The 22,739-nt window shown below is 41.7% G+C and overlaps 1 long non-coding RNA gene across 1 annotated transcript in view; it reads left to right on the top strand.

Annotated features, from left to right (window-relative positions):
• Positions 1-22,739, top strand: part of LOC149119713 (uncharacterized) — a 72,151-nt gene that overhangs the window by 3,475 nt on the left and 45,937 nt on the right. The window contains exon 2 of the long non-coding RNA XR_016228308.1: positions 9,461-9,663. This is a non-coding gene — a long non-coding RNA (uncharacterized LOC149119713). The remainder of the gene's footprint in view (positions 1-9,460; positions 9,664-22,739) is intronic.

The following is a 22,739-nucleotide window of genomic DNA, read 5'->3' as shown; positions in this document are numbered from 1 at the left end:
TTAGATTTTACAGATAGTCTCCTGGACAGCATACATATATATTTTGTGGGTTTTCTTTATCACCATTGTAAACATGACCTAAAACTCAAAAGCATAAAAATGGGTAGATTTGAGTCCACAGAAATTAAATGATTACATACACACATATATGCATGTGTATATACATATATATATGTGTGCGCATATATGTATATATGTGTATGTGTATATTGTGTGTGTATATTTATATATGTAGTAAAGTCAAAAGATAAACTATAAGGACTAGCATTGTGGTACAGTGGATTAAGTCACTGCCTGCAATGTGGGTATCCCATTGCCCATTCCAGTCCCAGCTGTTCTGCTTCCTGTCCAGCTCTGTGCTAAAATGCCTGAAAAGACAGGAGATGTCCCACATACCTGGACCCCTGCCACACATGTGGGAGACCCCAATGTTGTTCCTGGCTTCAGCCTGGCCCTTGCAGCCATTTGGGGGAGTGAAGCAGCTAATAGAAGATCTCTCTCTAACTGCGTTTCAATTAAATAAATAAATCTTTAAAAAAAAAAGATAAACTGTGAGCTGTGAGAAAATATTCACCACGTGAATGAAAAGGGCTAACTTCCATAATATACAAAGAACTCTGACAGTAAGATAAAAATTGAAACTCCAATTGAAAAATGGACAAAGGTTATAATAAATGTATAAAACAGCGCTCAACTTCACTCATCTTTTGGAAATGAAAATTAAGTACCACTTCTATTGGCAAAGATTAAATTTTTGATAATAGTCAGTGTTGGCGAAGAACTGAGAACTCTCAAATACCAATGGGAGGAGTATAAATTGTTAAAAAAAAAATAAAGCTGGAGACCAATTTTAAAATATCTCCAAAAAGTAAAATGTAAAAGTATTTCAACAATTCCATTTCCAGGAATTGTACAGATATGCTCATACAAATTCGACAAAGACATATACGGAAAGATTTTATTATACCTTTGTGATAGAAACTGACAGCAATAGAAATGGCCATCTTCAGGGGACTGGTTAAAGAAATTCTGATATGTCCATACAATGTAGTCCCATGTCCACCATTAAAACTGAAAGAAGCTGATATTTGCCTTTTGATATGCAAATATGTCTAAGATAAGTGAAAAAATCAAATTGCAAATAGCTTTTATAGTGTGATCCCATTCGTGAATATATATTTTATATATGCACATACATTTGCATATGCATAAAATATCTTTGAAAAGTATACAGGAAACCTAACAACACTTACCTCTCAGTAAAGAGGAGGTGCAGGGTTCCATATCTTACAATTTTATTTTTCATTCTATATATTGCTACCTTATTTTAATTTTATAATGGCAAGTGTGGTTTACTTAGGTAAGTTTCAAGTTCTTATACTGGTTGCTCTGGATAAGTTTGGCACTTTCTTATAAACGTAAACATCTATTTACTAAATATAGATCCGGCAAGCTTACTGCTAAGCATTTATCCTGTATACAAGTGCTCATAGCAGCTTTATTTGTAATGACCAAAAGCAGGAAACAATCACTGTCCATCAGCTAGTGAATGGTTAAGCAAAGTGGTACATCCGTATTAGGGAACCTCAGCAATAAAAGGAAATATAGACACACAAAACAGTTTGGTTTGCAAGGGCATTATACGAAGTGGAAAAAGCCCACCTTGAAGATTTACACCTTATGAGCTCAATATCTAATACTCTCAAACTGAAAAAATTACAGAGACTAGATCAATATTAACAAGGATTACAGTTGCAAAAACGGTATGACTATTTAGGGGTAACATGAAGTTTCTTTGTGGTGATGGTTACTGAAATCTACATATATGATAAAACTGCACAAAACAGCACATACACAGAAGTTTATAAAAAAAAAGGTCTGTGCATGAGTTGGTATTGTATCAATGTAGATTTTCTGGACTTGACAATATATTGTGGTAATGGTTACTATTATCATAGGGCAAAGCAGCATGAAGGGTACCTCTGTACTATATTTGCAACTTCATGTGAATCCTAAAGTGTTCAAAAAATTAAAATATGTAATAAAAAACTTAATATTGGGGCTGGCGTTGTGGTGCATAGGGTTAAGCCGCCTCTTGCGATGCTGGCTTCCCATATGAGCACCAGTTCCAGTCTCAACTGCTCCACTTCCAATCCCACCCCCTACTGATGTGATTTTATTTATTTATTTGAGAGGTGGAGTCACAGACAGTGAGAGGGAGAGACAGAGAGAAAGGTCTTCCTTCTGCTGGTTCACTCCCCAAATGGCCACAACTGCCGGAGCTGTGCCGATCCGAAGCCAGGAGCCAGGTGCTTCTTCCCAGTCTCCCATGCCGGTACAGGGACCCAAGCACTTGGGTCATCTTCTACTGCTTTCCCAGGCCATAGCAGAGAGCTGGATTGGAAGAGGAGCAGCCTGGACTCGAACTGGTGCCATATGGGATGCTGGCGCCTCAGGCGGAGGATTAACCTACTGCACCATGACGCTGGACCCCATCAATAAATAAATCTTTTTTTAAAAAATAAAAGAAACATAATACTAGTAATAAAAGAAAAATCCCCAGAGTTTCTAGTTTACAAATCAGCTTTTTGGGTACTTAGATATGATGACTTAATTTCCAAGATCCTTATCATTGCCCCTGTACTCACTGACAGGATTAAGAGCCTGATACTGTAATATTCAGGAGTAGACCTTGGACCTGGGGCATCGACAGGAAATACCAATAAGCCTTGTCTAAAACAAATACTGACACCTTTTAAGACATCTTAAATACTGTATCATAAGATAAGATTTTTTTTACTTTGAATAACATGCAATGTTTCCAGTATATGTTAATGGAACTGAAGCTATATCTATATACTAAAGATTCGACATCTCTCACATCCAACCCCTCTCATTTCCCATCTAAGCTACAGTAATAGTCTCATGTCCAGTTTCTGTTGCATCCAATCCGATACTGATTAGATTACTGCCTTGCTTTTATGCTTGCTTATCTGCTCCCTTATTTACTCTCTGGCTTACTCTCATTCACTTACATACTCTTACTGGTTCAGTTGGTCTAGAATTATACTCCTCTAATATTAATGGGCGTAAGAATCACCTGGGAATCTTGCTGAAATGCAAATTCTGGGGGCTGGTGCTGTGGTGCTGTGGGTTAAGCCACAACCTGTAGTGCCAGCATCCCATATGGGCACCGTTTCCAGCCCCCTGCTAATGTGCCTAGGAAAGCAGTAGAAGATGGCCCAAGTCCCTGGGCCCCTGTGCCCATGTGCGAGACCTGGAAGAAGCTCCTGGCATCATCCTGGCACAGCCCTGGCAGATAAAGCCGCTTGGGGAGGTGAACCAGCAGATGGAAGACCTCTCTCTCTCTCTCTCTCTCTCTCTCTCTCTCTCTGCCTCTGAAATACATAAAGAAATCTTTTTTTAAAATAAATCTTTTAAAACAATGCAACTTATTAAATAAGGTGGTGGCTAGGGCGAGACCTGAGATTGTGCATTTCTAACAAACGCCCATGCTGCTGGTCTAAAGTCCACACTGTGTAGCAAGGACCTGCAGAACAAAGTACAAACTGTAGAGTAGCTTTCAGTGCCTTCCACAGTCTTACCCAAACCTCATCATTCATGACGTTACCTCTGCTGGGGCAATGTCTGTATAGTTCACTATTTGTATCCCCAGCACTTAGTAGAGAACCTAAAATAGGATAGGCGCTCAAAAAGTATTTGTTGGGGCTGCAGTTTGGCACAGGATTAAGGCACTGCCATGACAGGTACCTGTGTCCCATATCAGAGTGCCTGAGTTACAGCCCAGGCTCTGCTTCAATTCCAGCTTCCTGCTAATGTGCACCCCGGGAAACAGCAGGTGATAGCCCAAGTGTTGAGTACCTGCCAGCACATGGGAGACCCAGATTTGTTCTTGACCCCTTGCTTCACCTGGCCCAGTCCTGGCTGTTGTAGGTATTTAGAAAATAATTTTCAGATAGAAAAGTTATTTCTCTCCCTCTCCCTCTCCCTCTCCCTCTCCCTCTCCCTCTCCCTCTCCCTCTCTTTCCCTCCTCCCCCTTCAAATAAAGTATTTCTTGAATGAATAACAAACCATCTCGTACTCATATGCATACACTGTAAGAAAACTAAATTATTTGATATTTTCCAAACATTTTCCCCACCTCTGTACATTTGTTTACACTCTTTTCTTTCCTTTCAAAAGATTACCCTCATTCAAATTATTTCTATCCATAAATGCCCAGTTTAAACAAGAATATCTGCATGAAGCCTTTACTGCTGTCCCCATATAGAAGTAATCTCTTACTTTGAAAATCTTGTCCCTGTCAGATTTTAAATACTTCGCAAATAATAATCAGTAACCTTATTTTGTACCCATTGGCTATGACCCCTGTGCCTCACACAAATGTTAGCACATAGTAGAAAATCAACAAAGGTTTATTGAATTGAAATGAGAGAAGAAATAGTTATCTAGGTCAGCACTACTAGAACTTTGTGCAAAGATAGCAATTTCTGGAGCCTCTGTTATTCAGTATGATGGGCACATGTAGTTACTGAGAACTTAGTAAGTGGCAAATGCAACTAAGGAGCTGAATTTTAAAATTTTATTTAATTTTAATTACCTAAAATTTAAAAGTAAATAGCCACATGTGGTTGGCGACTACCACATCGGACAGTGGGTATCTAGATAATTCTGATTGCATTGTTCTTCATTCAAAAATTTACTAAGTGACTCCTGTGGGCCAGACACACAATACTCTAGGGGCTGGTGATAAAGAAATTAATAATTCATGGTCCTTGATCTCATGGACCTTGCAACTTGTTAAGAACAGATAGGATCAAATAAATCCATATGTTACAGGTGCTAGTGTAGAAGATTGAGAATGTGTGCATAAGGAGACTGTGACAGGAGTCAGAGAAGGATGCTAAGAGCTGAAATAACAGTATTAATTAGCAAAATCACAATAAAGAGCTTTGCCCAAGGAAAGGTGTGAATGTGGAAAATCAAGAGCTCCCCCTGAAACTACAAATTCTATATATAGGTCATTTGACTAACATCTATGATGTGGAGGGTGGGGGCATTTGGCAAAGTCGTTACAGACACCACTTGGGACACCGGCATCCCATATTGGAGTGCCTGGTTCGAGTCCAGGCTCTGCTCCCAATTCCAGCTTCCTGTTAATGTGCACCCCGGGAGGCAGCAGGTGATGCCATGTGGGAGACTCATTGAATTCCTGCCTCCTGACAATCAGCCTGGCCCAGCCCAAGCTGTTGGGCATATTTATGGGAGCGAACCAACGAATGGGAGCTTGCTGGTGCTCACTTTCTCACTCTCTCTTTTCAAGTAAATAAAATATTTTTAAGAAAAAAGAACTAGAGATATAAGTATTTGTGCTAAGATAGGCATGTAGTTATGATGGCAGTCACAAAAGACCCTGTGCAGTGCTGAGGAAGGAGTTTGGTATCTAGAATCTTGAAAGCAACAGGCTCAGATTGACATGGTAGAAAGATAAACAGCCTGAGAAGTGATGGGGCTTGAACTGAGCAGTGCCAGTGAAAACGTAATTCAGGGTTTACAAAGAGAATATATGTTTTCTTGCTTGAAACAAGATGATAATTGAAGTGAACATCTTAATGTTGTTTTTATTTGGTAATGCACTTAGCTTTTCTTTATATATGTACACATACATACATATAACCTATACACATGCCAGGAAATTCCAAAAGTTCATGGAAAATAGAACTAAAAGATAAGTTTATTTTGGTGCAAAATTTTTTGGAATCTGCAATTTTTTCAATAGTATACATTTTCAGGAACTTTTTGAAGAATCCCTTCATGTATGGATTTCAAGAAAAACTTTGCACCAAAATAAATTTATCTTTTAATTCCATTTTCCATGAACTTAAATTTTTTAAAATTTATTTGAGAGGTAGAGAGACAGAAAGACAGAGAACTCTCTTCCCTGATTTACTTTCCAAATGCCTGCAATAGCTGGAGCTGGCCAGGGCTAAAGCCAGGCGTTGGGAACTCACTACAGTCTCCCAGGTATCCCATGTGGGTGGCAAGGGCCCAACTACTTGAGCCATCAACACTTCTTCCCAGAATCCACATTAGCAGGAAACTGAAATCAGGAACAAGAGCCAGGAGTCAAACCCAAGCACTCAAACGTGGCACTCAAGCATCCTAATCAGTGTCTTACCAGCTAGGTCAAACACCCATTCCTCCATGAACGTTTTGAAGGGCTCTCATGTGTGCATCTAACAGCAGAGATACAGGCTTCACTGAATGGTTGTATCTCCATGGAAGCGTATTAGAAACTTATGAATATCTGAATGTTTTAAGGGAAAACAACCTTTTGAGAAATACTAGCCAAAATAATTGATTCCTATCAATAGCTACTTTTTTCACTATTTAATGTTGGCACTGGTCCTACCTGTCTGTGTGAAGTAACAAAACATATCACAGAGTTTGTGTAGACAGAAGACATTTGCATTATTTTCTGAGGAATAACTTTTTTTTATTTATTTGACAAGTTAGACAGTGAGAGAGAGAGACAGAGAGAAAGATCTTCCTTCCGTTGGTTCACCCCCTAAATGGCCGCTATGGCCAGAGCTGCGCCAATCCGAAGCCAGGAGCCAGGTGCTTCTTCCTGGTCTCCCGTACAGGTGCAGGCTTGGGCCATCCTCCACTGCCTTCCCGGGCCACAGCAGAGAGCTGGACTGGAAGAGGAGCAACCAAGACTAGAACCCAGTGCTGATATGGGATGCCGGCGCCGCAGGAGAGGATTAACCAAGTGAGCCACAGCGCAGGCCCCTTGAGGAACAACATTTAATAAGCAACAACAAAAAATGATTGATCAAAGTCCAGGAAGCTCTGTCAACTGTGCCTTACAGACTACTTTAAAGGTCCTATTATGATGCAGGAGTTGTTAGTTGTTGTTGTTTTGGTTTTTTTGTTTGTTTGTTTGTTTGTTTTTTGGACAGGCAGAGTGGATAGTGAGAGAGAGAAAGGTCTTCCTTTTGCCATTGGTTCACCCTCCAATGGCCGCCACGGCTGGCGTGCTGCGGCCGGCGCACCGCGCTGAGACGAAGGCAGGAGCCAGGTGCTTCTCCTGGTCTCCCATGGGGTGCAGGGCCCAAGCACTTGGGCCATCCTCTTCTGCACTCCCGGGCCACAGCAGAGAGCTGGCCTGGAAGAGGGGCAACCGGGACAGAATCCGGCGCCCCAACAGGGACTAGAACCCGGTGTGCCGGCGCCGCAAGGCGGAGGATTAGCCTAGTGAGCCACGGCGCCGGCCATGATGCAGGAGTTTTCACTACATTCAGGAGGCATTTATCATTTTAAATCCATGTACATTTAATGATGACATAATTATTCACATTGTTTTTTCTGTTCTGGGACTGTAGCTGGATACTAGTTTTCTATAGAAATAGCAATTGTCAGGGTTTTGTTTTCTTTGAAGTAAAATCATTGTTAGGATAAAAGGCCCTAACTCCCCCTCCCCAAATAAAAACCCACTTTTATTTGTCTCTCTGTAATTCTTTCAAATAAATCTTTAAAAAAAAATACTGCTAATAAAAACCCACTTTTGAGCTATTTCCCCATATTGCTGAAAATGATTTGGTTGATTATCATTTCTGAGCACCTCCAATATGACTCTCTTTTATTGGCACATGTACAAGCTTATAAAGCCAAATTCATATTAATAACTAAGAGGAATGCTTATATGAACAAAGACCCCTACTGATTTTAAGTGCAGTAATTGTTACTAGTAACTACCAACATCAAGTAAAATTCAAACACTAGATCCACTGTCAGTCAGCACTTTTAAAGACTGATTTATTTGAAAATCAAAGAGAGAAAGAAAGAGAATTTTTCATCCACTATTTCACTCCCCAAATGGACGCAACAACCAGGTCTGGGGCAAGCTGAAGCTAGGAGTTAAGAACTTCATCCTGGTCTCCCACATGGATGTCAGGGACTGGAACACTTGAGCCATCTCCCGAGGCCTTCCCAGCTACATTAGCAAGGAGCTGGATAGGAAGCAGAGCAGCTGGGACTAGAACAGGCATTCATATGGGATGCTGGTGTTGCAAGCAGTATCCCAACCCACTGCATCACAATGCTGGTCCCAGCATTTTAAAAATATATTTATTTTATTTATTTGAGAGTGACAGAGAGACATGGAAAGACAGAGAATCTTCCATCTGCTGGTTCATTCCCCAGATAGGCCTCATGGCTGGGCCAGGTTGAAGACAGGAACCAGGAACTTCACCCAAGTCTCCCACGTGGGTAGCTGGGGCCCAAGTACTTGGGCTATATTCTGCTGCTTCCCCAGATACATTATTAGGGATCTGGATGGAAAGTGGAGCAGGCAGGACTCGAACCAGTGCTCCAATATGGGATGCCAGCATTGCAAGCAATGATTTAACCCATTGTACCACAGCACCACCCCCACTTTCAGCATTTGATGTCTGTCATTGGTAGCAAGTTTACTGTTAGAAGCCGTTAGCACTTCTAATGTTAGACACTAGAAATTAATGCCTGTGGAAAGATTAAAGAGGTGTGAAGAGAGGATGAGGGAATATTTGCAAAGTAGAAGAAGGCTACAGATAGAAATTTCTGAGAAAATACATTTTATCCCCAAACATAGAAGATACTGATCAGATTCTGGACCAAACCTTTAAAAAATTTTTTTTTTTGCCAGCACCGCGGCTCACTTGGCTAATCCTCCGCCTGCGGCGCCAGCACCCTGGGTTCTAGTCCCGGTTGGGGTGCTGGATTCTGTCCCGGTTGCTCCTCTTCCAGTCCAGCTCTCTGCTGTGGCCCGGGAAGGCAGTGGAGGATGGCCCAAGTGCTTGAGCCCTGCACCTGCATGGGAGACAAGGAGGAAGCACCTGGTTCCTGGCTTCGGATCGCTGCAGCGCGCTGGCTATAGCAGCCATTTGGTGGGGGGGGGGGGGGTGTGTGAACTAACAGAAAAGGAAGACCTTTCTCTGTCTCTCTCTCTGTCTAACTCTGCCTGTCAAAAAAATTTTTAAATAAAAATAAATAAAATTTTTTTAATTTGTTTACTTGAAGGGCAGAGAGAGAGAGAGAGAGAGATCCCATTTGTTGGTTCACTCTCCAAATGTCCACAATGGCCAGGGCTGAAACTGGGAGCTGAGAACACAAGCCAGGTCTCCCACATGGGTAGCAGGAATGTCATTACTTTTTTTTTCTTTTGAACATTGAGATTTCATTTTTTTTAAGATTTGTTTATTTATTTGAAAGGTAGAGTTACAGAGAGAGGAAAGAGAGAGAGAGACAGTGAGATCTTATATCCACTGGTTCACTCTCCAAATGGCTATAATGGCCAGAGCTGAGCTGATATGAAGCTAAGTACCAGGAGCTTCATCTGGGTCTTCCATGTGGGTGCAGGGGCCCAAACACCTGGACCATCTTCCACTGCATTCACAGGTGCATTAGCAGGAGGCTGGATGGGAAGTGGAGCAACCAGGATTCAAACCAGTGTCCATATAGGATGCCAGCACTGCAAGCATTGGCTTTACCCACTGCGCCAGCCCCACCACAACTTGAGCCATCACTGCTACCTCCCAAGATATGCATCAACAGGAAGCTGGAGGCAGGAGCCAGGAGCCAGGGTGGGGAAATGAACCCAGGTAATCTGATATGCGACTCAGAGTCTCAACTGGTAGGTTTAATGCCCATTTTTATACCAAACCCTTTTTAAGGATATTCAGGACATTGTTAGGACAATTGGCAACATTTGAATGAAATCTGGGATTATATAGTGAGATTGTACCAGGGTTTATTTCCTGATTGAGATAATTACATTGTGGTTCTGTAGGAGGATGTTAAGAAATATATACTAAACTATTTAGAGATGGGGGGGGGGGCATTGTGTCTGCAATTCACTCTCAAATGGTTTTGGAAAAAGGTAATGTAACAGAGTCTCTGTGCATGCCTTATGTATTGTGATGGTATAGTACAGCCTGCTAGCACCAGCTGAGAAAAGCTGATTTGTCCACATGGCTTCCAAACTCTGGTGCAATGCTCTCAATGTTGATAGCTTGAAATAGCCATGGTAGGAGCATTTATACCATGGAAATCACCAAAAACTGTAGAAGGACTATTTTTGCCCCCTAGAGTCTCAATTGTTAAAATGTATTTGTCATGAATCAAAGATAATGTCCAGATTCATGAATTTTTTGTTTTCATAATTGATGTATTATTCTATTTTGCTTGTTTTTTTTTTTTAAATCCACAACTGTTCTTTAAAATTGTTATTTATTTAGGTAGTTTGTTTGAAAGGCAGAGACATACAGAGACAGAGATCTCCGTGTGGTGGTTCACTGTGAAATAACAGAAATCACATCTCTACACAGTAGGAACCAGTTTAGCTATGGCCAAATACACACTTACCTCCCAAGCCTGCAGATCCTTCATGGGACTTTGTCAAGCCTCAGGTTGCCCACAAGGCCTCTTTTGAATACCACATGCCATGTTCACCTTTTCCTTCCAGCTCACAGAATTGTGTGGAAGGCACACAGACGAGCATCCCCAGCAGCTCCCTCGTTTTTCACAGGAGAAGCTGAGGAGTCGTGAGATTAACTTCCTCTGTGTAACACAATGCCCAGTAAGCGTTAGAGCGGCACCCTAGTTGTCTCATCCCTAGTCCTAGCCTATTTCTCTGCTCTGCTAGACGACATATTTTCCAGAGCAGATTTAGATACAAGACCATAGTTTTCTGCTTCCTAGCCGAATCCAGTATGCTTATTCATTTCAAGAGTAGGAACATCTATCTAACATGGTACATGGTCAATAAATAAAACGTAATCAATAACTACTTGCTATGTCCATTACTGTGGAGTGCCTTTCATATGGTCTCTTTCTTCAAAGCTGCTTTTTGATTTATTTACAATGCTATAAAACCTGACATGTATTTTCTTAGAGCTGTAAATGAAGAGCTGGCTACCAACAATGAAAGCAGATGACTTGTTTCACAGAGGGTGGTGGGACATCCAAGTGTCTAGGTGCCAAATTATAAAATGAGATCAGCTTTGGAGTCTTGCTTGAGGCTCTGTTTGTTCAGATTTAAATATGGCTTATGGAACACTTTGAGAATCAAGTTGAAGTCATTTTACAGGGCAAAACATTATAGCCAATTAGATATATTTAAAGGAGAAGTCTATCAATTAGTAGCACAAGCAAAAATAATGCTTGTCAGGTTATTTGTCCATTTTTTAAAAAAAACATATTCTTACAATCTTTAGAAAAAGAAAACGATAAAATATGAACATTATAAGTTTTCAAAAGGACTGCCAGATGAAACTTAATGAGGTTAGTAGTCTATTTAACATCCCAGTCATCAGAGGCTTTTTAACTGGGGTCTTTATTCCTTTATGAGTTGTTGAAACATTCTTAAGGTTTATAGCCTACCATTCAGCAAGTTAAGACCAATAAAACACCCACTTGACAAATTCAGTCTTATTTCCCAAGAAGAAATAACAAAACAGTCCGAGTTTGAAAAGACATTCATTCCTTACAACTGTTGTGACACAGCTCAAAAACCTTTGAAGTATAATGATCAATCAGATCATTTTTTATGCGTGGTATAAAAGTGGTATGCTAAGTGATTGAAGGTCAGATTCTATCCTTCTATCTACAGAAAGCAGTGTGTGAAAATTAAAAGGGAATACAAAATTAATAATACTAGTATTTGTTGTCATGAGCTCATTACTTCAACCAAATTGTGATTTTTAAAAAATGTTATTTATTTATTTTTATTTATTTGAAAGAGTGACAGAGGTGGGGGCAGGGGGAAATATTTTCCTTCCCCTGGATCACTTCCCAAATGCCCACAACAGCTTGGACTGAGTCAGGCCAAAGCTAGGAGCCTAGAACTCCATCTGGGTTTCCACATGGGTGGCGGGGGCCCAAGTTGTTGAGCCATCATCTGCAGCCTCCCAAGTGAGCATCAGCAGGAAGCTGGATAAGCATAGGAAGTGAGACTCAAACCTAGGCACTCTGATAAGTGGAGGCAGAATTGGATCCCTGGCATTCCGATACTGGATGCAGGCTATACCACAACACCTACTCCCCCAGATCGTGCTTTTAATGCTCAAGAGTTTCACCGCAAATGTTTAGAAAGTCACAAACAATATTGATATTGAAGACATTGGAACTGATGAGCCATAGTTCCTTTGCTTGTGAAAAAGAAATCACAGGCACAATTTTTAAACTCTATCTAAAAATACTTAATTGAAGATGAAGAACTCCAGAGAAATTCTCTCATCTATGTCCCCAAGAAGACAGATACAAAAGACATTCATTGAAACACTTTTGTGATGGAAACAACATGCATGTCCATCACAAAAGAATGGATAAACACACTGCAGTATATTCATATGATGCAATACTATATGGTAGTGAAAATGAATTCATTATGTAAAAAAGCAATGTGCACAAAAATAGCTAACACATATTGCTTAGTTTAATTTTCTAAGTGCTTTATACATGTCAATGAATCTAAGCCTTAAAACAACCTTATCAGGTAGATGCTATTATGAATTTTCATTCTATAGATGAGAAACATGAGGCACAGAGAGATGAAGCAATTTTCCCAAACTCACACAGCTAGCAGTATGCACAGCATATATTGCCTCTATTACTTATCATATGATACATTTATATAAAGCTTAAAATATGTAAAGTAATGTTACATAAAGTGTATGGATAGCTACATGTGTGATAAAAATATGACAACAAGCATGGAAATGAAGGCATCAAATCTGTTTTTGTGGCTACTTCAGACAAAGGGAAACAGGGGAAATGAATGGGGACAGGAAGCTTCAATTGTATCTGTAAGGACTTATTTCCTTTAAAAAAAAATCTCCAGTAAATATGGGAAACTCTAAGGTTTCGCAGTTATGGGTGGTAGCCATACAGGGGTTTGTTATATTATTCTCTACATCTTCCCATGTATGTAAAGTATATCATAATGTTTAAAACATAAATTTTAAGGAAAAAGAGATGAAAAGGTATAATATAAAGCCAGAATATTTGTCTTGGAGTGCAAAGGTAGTGAACAGTTTGGATTGTAATTTTAAATATTTATGCAAATAATGCAAAATAAAGACTGGGAAATTTGGGGAAACATCTTTATTTCAGTTGAAATGCACTGGGATATTTAATAAAAGCTCAATGATAGAGTGAGAAAAAATGAGATTCTATGGATGAAAGTAATGAAAACTTCTCAATAAAATATTATTAGCATTCTTTCACTTAAGCACCACATATAAGGTCTCTTGAAAGACCATGTCCAAATAGAAGCCCATGTAATTGCTTTGGAATTGCTTAAATGCAATACTGTTGTTTTATGAATTTAAATGACATCGTTTAAAGAAAGTCATATTAGGGAAAAAGAAGGATTCTAAAAACAGCTTTCAAAAGTATCCTGACAAACTACCGGATTTGATAAAATGCTTAATTCCAGCTGATTAATAGGGAATTTGTGCAACAACTCATACAAAATTTTGAATTTGAAAGTCAAACAGTTGATTTGGAGTGAGGGAGAAAGGGGAGACTGTCCCTTTACAGACATTCAAGTAGTTACACAAGACTTCTTAAGATCTCAGAGGCAGCAGCTTTTTGTTAATTTGTGGAAAGAGGGTTTTATATCACTATTGAAAACAGAAAGAAACACCTTTATTATTTTTTTCTCCTTTTCAGTCCCAAATAGATTACATCTTCAATATATCTTTCCTTAGGACCACAGTCAAGAGAGCTCAGGATTTTATAAATACTCACATAAAGTTTTCCTCCCTTTTAAATTTTTTCTGCCTTCCTCCTACTTTCATATTTCAAAGCACATTTTTCCTGTCCAGAATAATTATCTCCATCCTCTAACCTGAGAAACAATTTTTCCACTGCAAATGTTGCTGTTTAGCTACTGTGCCCATAAATTATGTTTCTAAAACATTGAGTCTCAATGATTTCCAAAGCTGTATTCACTCCACACTTTGGGGGTTAGACAACATTTGGCACATCCTCAAATCCTGAAAGTAACATGGGAGTTAATTACCATGTTTATGAGACATTTGTTGCCTCCTCTCTCTTCCTCAATGTGTGTGAGCTCACCCTTTGCTGTGGAAGATCTGAGAAAACAAGGTGAGAAGGAAAAATCAAGAAATGATAATACCTTTAATTCCCATGTTCTAACTAGGGAGCTGCAAATGTTTTTATATTGTAACGCTGCATTTGTCATACAACTTCCCTGGGAATTGCGGATGTGGAAGCTAAGGGGAAAACGGGGACAATCATATTTAACCTTTCAGTTTTATTATGTATTCCCTGGGAATAACAGTACAGGCTTGACATAATTTGGTTCTTTGAAGATAGAGCTAATGATAAATATAATACATGAATCTATTCTCCTTTTGAGAAATCAGAACATTAAAACGATGAAGCTACAGGGGTGGGTATGGTGGCACAGTGGGTTAAACCACAACTTGGGATGCCCACACTGCATATCAGAGTGCAGGTTCAAGTCCCAGCTATTCCATGTTTCTGATCCAACTTCCTGCTAATGCCGCTGGGAGACAGGGAATTATGGCCCAAGTACTTGGCTCTCTGCCACCCAGGTGGGAGACCAGGATGGAGATCCTCATTCCTGGCTTTAGCTTGTCCCAGCCTCAGCTGTTGTTGATATTTGGCAAGTGAACAAGCATAGAGGAGATTCTCTCTTTCTCTCTCTCTCTCTGCCTTACAAATAAATAAAAATTATTTTAAAAGGTTTGTGGAGGGGTCGATGCTATAGCTTAGCAGGTAAACCCACCGCCTACAGTGCTGTCATTCCATATGGGCGCCATTTCTAGTCCCGGCTGCTCCACTTCCGATCCAGCTCCCTGCTAATGTGCCTGGCAAAGCAGAATAAGATGGCCCAAGTGCTTGGGCCTCCTGCACCCGCATAGGAGACCTGGATGAAACTCCTGACTCCTGGCTTTGGATCAGCCCAGCTCCAGCAGCTGCAGACATTTGGGGGAGTGAACCAGCAAATGGAAGATCTCTCTCTCTCTCTCTCTCTCTCTCTCAATATCACTCTCTCTCCTCTCTCTCTCCCGACATCTCTCTCTGTGACTCTGCCTTTCAAATAAATAATCTTTTTGAAAAAGAAGCTTTGTGGAAAAATGGAATTAAAGATGTTTATTTTGGGGACTGGTGTTGTGGCAAAGTGGGTAAAGCCACCGCCTGTGACACCAGCATCCCATTTGGGTACCGGCTCATGTACTGGCTGCTCCAGTTCTGATCCAGTTCTGATCCAGCTCCCTGCCAATGACCTTGTAAAGCAGCAGATGTATTGAGTGCTTGGGCCCCTGCCACCCATGTCAGAGACCCAGATAAAGCTCCTGGTTCCTGGCTTCAGCCCGGTCCAACCCTGGCCATTGTGGTCATGTAGGGAGTGAACCAGTGGATGGAAGATCTCTCTCTCTCTCTCTCTCTCTCTCTCTCTGTCTCTCTCTCTCTCTCTCTCTCTAACTCTACCTTTCAAATCAATAAGTAAATCTTTAAAAATAAATTAATAAATATGTTTATTTTGTTGCAAAAATTTTGAAATCCATGCATAGTGTTTTCTTAAAGATTTAAATGAAAGGCAGAGTGTGTGTGTGAGAGAGGGAGAGATTTTCCATTTGCCAGTTCACTCTCCAACTAGTAGCAGCAGTCAGCGCTGGGCCAGGCCAAAGCCAGGACTTAGGAACTTTATTTGGCTCTCCCATGCGGGTGCCAGGGGCCCAGATACTTGAGCTGTCATCCACTGTCTTCCCAGGCATATTAACAGGAAGCCAGATTGGAAGCAGAGCAGCTGAGGCTGGAACTGGCTCTCATTATGGGATGTGTTGCTAGTGGTGGCTTAACCTGCTGTGCCACAATGTTGATCCCCATGCATAGTTTTTTCAAACACATTCTCCATGATTTTTTTTTTCCTTTTTTGAAAACTGGTTGCCTCTTCCTGCTAAGCAGATGTTTCATTCTTTCATTCAAGAAGGTGTGTATGTGTGTGTGGAGAGAGAGAGAGAGAGAGAGAGAGAGAGAGAGAGAATGAGCAAGCGAGAGAGAGCTCCCATCTGCTGGTTCACTCCCCAAATGTCTATAGTAGTCAGGACTGGGCTGAGCTGAAGCCAGCACCCAGGGGCACAATGCAGGTCTCCCATATGGATGTCAGCTACCCAAGTATTTGAGCCATCACCCGCTGCATCCCAGGGTAGCCATTAACAGGAAGGTAGAATTAGGAGCAGAGCTCTGACTCAAACCCACACATTCTGACATGGCATGTGGGCATCCCAACTAGTATCTTAACCACTGAGCCAAATACTTGTCCTTTCCATGAACTTTGTAAAGATCCTTCATGTGTGTGGACTTTCTTTCTTTTCTTTTTTCTTTTGCACCAAAATCAACTTTTCTTTACATTCCATTTCCTATATACCATTTGAAGCGCTCTCATATTACTCAGGGCTCTCCCAAGAGGAATTGGCTCACAGGATCACAGAGACTAAGAAGTCCTAAGATCTGTAATTGGCAAACTGGAGATCCAGGAGAGCCAACAGTGCAGTTGCAGTCCAGGAGCCAGCAGGCTTGAGACCAAGAAGAGCCAATGTTTCAGTTCAAGTTCAAAGGCAGGGAAAGACCACGTCGCAGCTCAAACAGTTTGAGGAGTTCCCCCAACTCTCAGCAGGGCTGGCCTCTCTGTCCTATTCAGACTTCTAGTATTTCAGTTTATAAGATCCAAAAAGTGAAAACTTGTGCTTTGAAATTCTCATCTATTTATTTTATTGGTTTTTAGGGCTGTGTATAAGTGAATAAAATCCCTCAACTGTTATTTTATTTTAGAGATGTGGAAACAGGTTCAGAAAGAGTGAGGGAATTTGCTTCTAGTCACAAAGCTCAGAAATGATTGAGGGACCAGCACTGTGGTGTAGCAGGTAAAGCCCCCGCCTATAGTGCCGGCACCCCGGCTGCTCCACTTCTGATCAAGCTCCCAGCTAATGGCCTGGTCAGTGAAAAATGGCCCAAGTGCTTGAGCCCTTGCTACCCACATGGGAGACCTGGAAGAAGCTCCTGGCTTCTAGATCCTGGCTCCTGGCTTCAGCCTGGTTCAGCCTTGGCTGTTGTGGCCATCTAAGTAGTGAACCAAAGGATGGATGCATGCTCTCTCTCTCTCAACACTGATTTTCAAATTAAAAAAAAATGAATATTTTTTTAAAGAAATGATTAATCCAGGATTCAAACCCAGATCTGTTTGATTTCAAGCCCAGTGATTTTCCCACAGTATATTGCAGCCTCACATGGCATATTTTCTTTTCCTATCCCTGACTCTGTGACATTATGTATAAAAGTGCTTTAAGCCGGCGCCGCGGCTCACTAGGCTAATCCTCTACCTGAGGCGCTGGAACCCCAGGTTCTAGTCCTGGTTGGGGCGCTGGATTCTGTCCCAGTTGCTCCTCTTCCAGTCCAGCTCTCTGCTGTGGCCCGGGAGTGCAGTGGAGGATGGCCCAGGTCCTTGGGCCCTGCACCCACATGGGAAACCAGGAGGAAGCACCTGGCTCCTGGCTTTGGATCAGTACAGCGCAACGGCTGCAATGCACCAGCCATAGCGGCCACTTGGAGGGTGAACCAACAGAAAAAGGAAGACCTTTTTCTCTGTCTCTCTCTAACTCTGTTTGTCAAAAAAAAAAAAAAGTGCATTAAGACATATGAAGAGCCAAGTATATAATGAACAAGCAAAAGCTACCATTTATTGAACACCTGCTCTATGCCCTCTATGCCTTATCTCTAAATCTAACAACACCCTTCTAAGGTAGATATTATTGTGCCCATATTGTAGATGAGAAAGACAGGTTTAGAGAATTCAAGTGACTTGCACAAGGATGTCAGGGCCAGGATCCAGACCCAGGTCTATTGGAATGCCAAATTTATATAATTTCCACTACAACCAAGGTAATTTTGGAGTATTATTTCATTGCATTTCTCCAAATTATTAATATCTCTATTCTGATCAAGTTGATAAGTTTTCAAACATCCTTTGTATCACTCTCTAGTTTCTCTTAATAGTAGGTTTCTTTTCATTTCTTACCTTACTGGGGATGAGTTGAAGGAAGGAAGTTTTGCTGTTATTCAGTGCCTTGTGCATTCTACTGCCCTTTACTTTCCCTTAATAAAATGATTTTGCTTGTATTTTTTAAGATTTATTTATTTATTTGAAAGACAGAATTACAGAGAGGCAGAGGCAGAGAGGGAGAGAAAGAAGTCTTCCATCCACTGATTCACTGCCCAAATGGCCACAACAGCCAGAGCTGGGCTGATCTGAAGCTGGGAGCTTCTTTTGGGTCTCCCAAGGGCTTTGGGTCCCAAGGGCTTGGGCTATTTTCTACTGCTTTCCCTGGGCATAGCAGAGAGCTGGATCAGAAGTGGAGCAGCCGGGACTCAAACTGGCACCCATATGGGATGCCAGTACTGTGGGCAGCAGTTTTACCCACTACTCCACAGCGCCAGCCCCTTGTTGTATTTTTTTCAACTGCTCACAGAACATCAGTAAATTTCCAAAATTTATCACCTGTGATCAATCCTCTGTTCTTTTTCTTAACATAAATTGGGTCTTTATTGAAGACTGCATCGAGTTCTGTAAGCATTTTTATCTTTAAAACAATGACAAACAACAAAGGCAGAGGAATAACGCATAAATCTCAGGAGTCTTCCCCTCATTCATTCATCCATCCATCCACCCAACACACATTTATAGAGTGCCGAGGATGTGACAGGCATGGCGATGTTAGGTTCTAGGGGTAAAAAGATGTATGTGACATAATTTCTATTCACAATAGTAGGAGAGCTCCAGGTAAGTTGATAATCACAATAGAGTGTGACAAGCACTGTGCCTGAGTGGGAGAGTACCATACTGGATTCAAAAATCAGTCCTTGGGCCATGCATCAAGGTTCAGGTCCCGTCTCTGTCACTAGCTGCAACTATAGGAGTCTACTTCATGCAGTTGGTATGAAAATTGAGTTATTCATGGGAGTGACCAATAACTATTATTGGTATGAAAGCAGTAAGTACTAGGTGCTATGGCAATACAAAGGAGGAGCGCTTGACACAGATGGAGAGGGGTCCAGGGAAGTATTCTTAGAGATTGAGTCCTGGGGGAAAAAACTGGGAGTTTCCAGGCAGAGAAGGAGGCAGTCAGGATTTACAGCAGTTTCTAGCATGGGTGAAAGCCCCAAGACAGGGGAGCATGGCATGAATTGAGGAGCTACAAGAAGTTTGCTATTGCTGAGTACAAAGGGCAAGGGCAGCAGGCAGCCGAGGAGATTAGGCAGGGGCCTGCTTGTGAAGGACTCTTAGAATTAGTGCTAAAGCCTGCACTTATCTTGAGAGTGCTAGGAATACACGAAGGCTTCTGATGAGGGGGCTAACATTAGCAGATGTTGGCTGAAGTGTGGAGCACAGAGAAGGAGACAAGGCAGATATTACAGAAACCTGTCAAGAGAATATGATATTAGGTCAAATGGCAAGACCCTGAACTAAGACTGTGACAGTATAGATGGGACGATGGGACAAAGTCAGGAGATATTTAGGAATTATGGTTAAGTAGAAGTTGAAAGCCATTTAGGTGAATGTTATAGGTGTTGGTGGGGGTGTCCCTATTTCTGCCACTCACCTAGACAGGAAATACAGGAGGAGCAGTCTGGGGAGAGAATACATTCTTGACTTCCTTTTGACTGGAAAAAGAAAATCTGAATTCATTCATATATCATTCTATGTCCTCCAGGAAGTGGTCCCAGCTATATTTCCAACTTTACCTCCCCACTTCAGCTTTCCCCTATCAGATTGCCAAAAGCTATCTTTTCAGACTGTATACTAATTCTCCTACTAAACTCCCAGTTCCTTTTGGAACTAGGACTACGTAATTCAAACAAGCTGACAATGGAAAGATGAGTAGGAGTTCTCCAGGAAGGGAATGGAAGTTAGGGCTTTCCGGGCATAGTGAATATTACAAGCAAAGACACAGAGGAGGAAAGTGTCCAGCCTGTCTCAGGAATGGCAACTGCTATTATGCGGCTAAAGTGAAAACAGAAGGCACACAGCAGGGAGGAGCTAGTGACAAGAGAAGCTGGGTCTAAGTATGGAAGAGAACAGTGTCACTACCAGTTGTTACTTAATGATCAGCTTTGGCTGTATTGCATCTTAGAACATCATGCTAGACTTGCATTCCTCCTGCATCCTTCCTCTCCTTTGTGCACTGCCTTCTCCAAACCTCCTCAGATGAATGACTAGGCCAGTGGTGGGCATTTGGCAAAGCTTTTAAGACACCCACATCACGTATCAGATCACGTAGCTTCGAGTTCCAGCTCTACTCCTGATTCCAGCTTCCTGCTCGTAAGCACCCTTGGAAGCAGCATGTGATGTCTCAAGTACTTGAGTACCTGCCACCCACACAGGAGACTTGGGCTGAGTTCTGGGCTCCTGGGTTGGCCTGGCTCAGCCCCAGTTATTGTCAACATTTGAAGAGTTAACCAGTGGATGGGAGCATATGAGAACGTCTCTCCCTCTCCCTCTCCCTCTCCCTCTCCCTCTCCCTCTCCCTCTCCCTCTCCCTCTCCCTCTCCCTCTCCCTCTCCCTCTCCCTCTCCCTCTCCCTCTCCCTCTTCCCCTCCCTCTCCCTCTCCCTCTCCCTCTTCCCCTCCCTCTCCCTCTCCCTCTCCCTCTTCCCCTCCCTCTCCCTCTCCCTCTCCCTCTCCCTCTTCCCTCTTCCCTCTTCCTATCTCTTTCTCTCCTTTAAAATAAATAAAAAAGAAACTAAAATTTTTTAAAACACATGAGGTGAGTAAGCACAACTCAAATCCAAGTCTTAGAAAAGAAGGGGGCGTAGCAGGTGAAGCCAGTCTGCAGTACAGACATCCCATGTGGGTGCTGGTTCCAGTCCTGGCTGCTCCACTTCTTATCCAGCTCCCTGTGATGGCCTGGGAAAGCAGTGGGAGATGGCCCAATTCCTTGGGCTCCTGCACCTGCATGGGAGACCTGGAAGAAGCTCCTGGCTCCTGGTTTCGGATCAGCACAGCTCTGGCTATTGCGGTCATTTGAGGAGTGAACCAGTGGATCGAAGACTTCTCTCTATCCCTCTCTGCCTCTGCCTCTCTGTAACTCTGGCTTTGAAATAAATAAATACATCTTAAAGAAAAGAAAAGAAATGATTAGGTCATTGTCTAGTTTTCTTCAATGCCATTATATAGGAGTTACCAAGAAGAATTTCCAGAATTTAGCTACCTGCTCAGTGGGTAGGTTACTGTTAGCTTCCTTTTTCTTTTCTTTTTTTTTTTAAGATTTGTTTTATTTAGGTGAAAAGCAGAATTACAGAGAAAGGGAAAGAGAGAGAGAGAATCTTCCATCTTCTGGTTCATGCCCCAGGGCCAGGAGCTTCTGTGTCTCCCACATGGGTGCAAGGAACCAAGCACTTGGGCTGTCCTCTATTGCATTCCCAGGCACATTAGCAAGGAGCTGGATCAGAAGTGGAGCAGCCAGAACTTTAACTGGTATCCATATGGTATGCCAGCACTGCAGGCGGTGTCTTAACCTTCTATGCCTCAACACCAGCTCCTAATGTTAGTTTTCATTCTTGCTGTTTGCTTGGCTGTTCATTTCTCTTTTTAAAGATTTATTTATTTATTTGAAAGAGTTACAGAGAGGGTGAGGCAGAGGCAGAGAGAATGAGAGAGAGAGAGAGAGGTCTTCCATCCGCTAGCTCACTTCCCAAATGGTCAAAATGGCCAGGGCTGGGCCAAGCAGAAGCCAGGAGTTTCATCCGGGTCTCCCACATGGGCGCAGGGGCCCAAGTACTTGGGCCATCTTCTGCTGCTTTCCCAAGTGCACTAGCAAGGAGCTGAATCAGAAGTGGAGCAGCTGGGATAGGAACTGGCGCCCATATGGGATGCCAGTGTCTCAGGCTGGGAATTAACCCATTATGTCACAATGCCGGCCCCTCTGCTGCTCATTTCTTAAAGCAGCACACATTTGTTGAGTATGTAGAATATCCCTGGCACTTGACATATAGAAAAAGTAAGCTACAGTTCTTATCTTCTAGTGTATAATTTATCTGATGAATAGGAAATTATAATACAGCATGCTTAACCTTAGAGATAGAGAGATTTTCATATGATTATTATTATCCAAGACAATGCTGTATTAGCTGAAAATTTTACATCAAGATCCTGAATTTGTTTCTGAAATAATAAACTCTAGGTTTTTAATCAGCTAGGAAATTGTGATTGACTTGATGGCCGCAGCTTTGGTTACAGACCTCCTGGAATACTTGAATGTCAATATAAACCTTGCTCCAAAAAAGCCAAATTACACATGGCCAGACTTCCTTTTCAGTTCCTATATAATACTTTCCTGAAATCCTTACTTTTAAAGTTCTTATTATTTTCTTTTCATGTTCTTCTTTTAGCTTAGGACCAGTTCTATGTTTTACATATTTTTCATTTTGTGTGTAATTTCTCAACCATTTGGAGGTCTTGGAATCAGTTCTTTTTTTAAAAAAAAATATTTCTTTATTGACTTGAAAGGCAAGAGTGACAGGGAAGAAGGAGAGACAGAGATCTTCCATCTGCTGTTTCACTACCCACATGCCTGAAAGAGCCAGGGTTGTGCCAGGCTAAAGTCAGGAGCCAGGAAACCCACATC

Source organism: Oryctolagus cuniculus, chromosome X (genome assembly GCF_051225735.1).
Source record: "Oryctolagus cuniculus isolate XC-2025 breed Fujian yellow rabbit chromosome X, ASM5122573v1, whole genome shotgun sequence".
NCBI lineage: Eukaryota > Metazoa > Chordata > Mammalia > Lagomorpha > Leporidae > Oryctolagus > Oryctolagus cuniculus.
The sequence above is the reverse complement of the archived record's forward strand: the minus strand, read 5'-3'. Positions and strand labels throughout refer to the sequence as shown.